Consider the following 2621-nt stretch of genomic DNA (forward strand, 5'->3'; position numbering starts at 1 on the left):
TTTGTTTTTGGTAGATAGGGCATTATATGGTTCTGTATGTGGTACAGACATTATATTTATAATTTGAAATTAAATTATAATTTAAAATATCTACGCCCAGATAGTTTACCTAATAAAATTTCCCAAATAGTTAAGAAATAACACCAACTCCATAGAAACTGACAAACAATAGCAAAGCTCTTAGTATTGCTATGTGCCTACCCACTTTTCCTTTGGTTCTCAGCCTCTATCTGAAGGCAAAAGAAACAGAATTTTTATACCCTTCCAGAAAAAGTCTGAGTTCCTTAGACAATGACTATGTAAATCTTACTCATCGGTGTTTGCAAAATACTCAGCACTTTCAAAACTTCTGAACTCAATATTTTCTTTTCTTTTTTTAATTTTCTTTTTTAAATAAAGTTAAACAATACAACCAAAATTCACAAGCTGCCTCCCTGTCTACCCCTGGCTTCCCTCCCCTCCCCAGTCCTCAGCGCTGGCTCCCTTTCCTTCACCCCACTCATACAGACACGGGGCACCCAACTGAGAAAAAGAAACTGCTCCAAGTACACAGGGACATGATGGAGGAGGTGAACCGTCCACATTCATGGTTAAACTGAGCAAGTCTGCATTTTCGGGGTTTGGAGTAGTTGCCCTTCATTAGCCAAACTGAAAGAAGAAATTCCCTGGGCCAGATGCTTCAAAGCTGAAGCCCCCAGGGCCACCGAAGAATGCCTTGAAGATGCTGTTTGCATCAAAATCGCCCATGTTCATGCCCTCCTCATCCAGGTCCTGCCCACTGTCGTAACGAGTCTTTTTCTTGGCATCAGAGATGGTAAAAGCCTCTCCTACGTCCTTGAACTTCTTTTCTTCCTCCTTCTGAACCTCGGCACTGGCCCCACTGTGCCGATCAGGATGGTGCATCAGGGTCTGTTTCCGGTAAGCTTTCTTGATCTCGTCCTCAGAGGCATTCTTGTCAACTCCCAGGATCTTGTTTTGATCTTTCCTCTTGCTCTTCTTCAGTTCCAGCTGTGCGTTCTTAAGGAGCTGTTCGTGTTCTTTTGTTTTCTCCGTCTGATACACTTTTTCCTGGTCCTGTACAGCTTCTTCATACTGCTCTGTGTCGATGATGTAACTCGGAGCTCTTTTCAAATAGGCTTTTATGTAGGCGCCATTGAGCTTCATTGCATTTGTACAGTTGTCTATGGCATCACCTAGTTTCCTAAGCTTGGAGTTAACTGCACCCCGATTACATTGGAGTTTAGCATTTGTTTTTACGTTGTTGGGGTCTATTCCCAAGGCTTCTGTGTACAGTTCATATGCTAGCTTGTAATTTCCTTCCTTAAATGCGTTATACCCGTCTTCTTTCTTGGCTTTCAGGGCTTTGGCATTTCTGCAAGCAACACAAGCCTTCTCGTGGTCAGGAGCCATCCCGAGAGCCTGCACAAAAAACCTGAATGGCCTTCTCAATACAATCTTCATAATAAAGGCAAAGACCAGGGACATACAGAGCATCGGCATTGGTGGAATCCATGCGTAAATTGTCACTGGCCACAAACTGTGCTTCTGGGTATCGACCCAGCATTGCTAAACATTCTGCTTTGAGGATTTTGAAGCGATGACAGGCAGGGGCGAATTCTAGGGCACGGTCCATGCAGAAAACAACCTTTCGGAAATCTCGTTTTTTCGAAATCCACTTCTGCTATTTTCTCATACTCCATGACTGCATTGGCATTCTTGAACTCCTATTGTGCCTGGGCACTTTTATGATCCAGTTCTAGGGCTCTTTGGAAACTGCGACATGCTGCCCTTGCATTCCCAAGTGAGAGGTGGCATTTGCTTTCTCTCGGAGGTGTCCCTGACAAAACTGTCATCCAGTCTCACTGACTGCTGTGCATCTCCGAGAGCTTCCCAGAACCTTCCAAGCATCATCAATGTGGCTGCCCGATTACCATAATAGCTTGCATTTTTAGGGCAGATATCTAGGGATTTTGTGTAATAGTTATAAGCTTTTTTGTGGTCCTTCTTAGCATTGTACACATTCTCTTGTTCCTTGAAGGATTCTGCTCCCCTTTGCTTCTTTGTTCTCCAGCAGTTCAGGTTCGGTCCCCGCCATTACCACATCACACTCCGCGGTCCCCGCCATCTCGAACTCAATCTTTTCTAACGTTTTCATTCAAAACCCATTGTTCGCCTTGGTCAATGTATGAGCAAAACTTTCAGGGCCTCTCATGCCTGAGTTTCTCTTAGTGACAACCAACGTTTTATTTCCTCCTTTCTTCAGTGCTTTGGAATCAGGCCTTTCTGGAACAGAAAACACTGGTCAGACCACGTGTCCCCAACCTGAGTGTGGTTTCATATGATAGACTCAGATTAAAATTCATGTAGCAAATGAGAACCGTCTGAGTAAGTAACCGCAATGACAGCGGAGGAAGCCTGCTTTTCATTCGGCCCTGCCTCGGAAATACAAAGAGTCCCGGTTAGATGAAACCCTGTAGATACATTCTTTATCACGGCTATTTGATGTAGTTCCAGCTTACATCAAACACAGGAAGCATCCAAAGCCCCTTGCGTTGCTATGACCGAGGTGACGCTGTTCAGGGACTGAAAAAGAGTCACAGGAAGACTATCTCAACATCTAA

General features: G+C 44.2%; 1 pseudogene; it reads right to left on the bottom strand.

Annotated features, from left to right (window-relative positions):
* Positions 1-426: 426 nt before the first annotated feature.
* On the bottom strand, positions 427-2125 carry LOC102914393 (dnaJ homolog subfamily C member 7 pseudogene; annotated as a pseudogene).
* Between the last annotated feature and the right edge of the window lie 496 nt (positions 2126-2621).

The sequence above is a fragment of the Peromyscus maniculatus genome, chromosome 18 (assembly GCF_049852395.1).
Source record: "Peromyscus maniculatus bairdii isolate BWxNUB_F1_BW_parent chromosome 18, HU_Pman_BW_mat_3.1, whole genome shotgun sequence".
Lineage (NCBI taxonomy): Eukaryota > Metazoa > Chordata > Mammalia > Rodentia > Cricetidae > Peromyscus > Peromyscus maniculatus.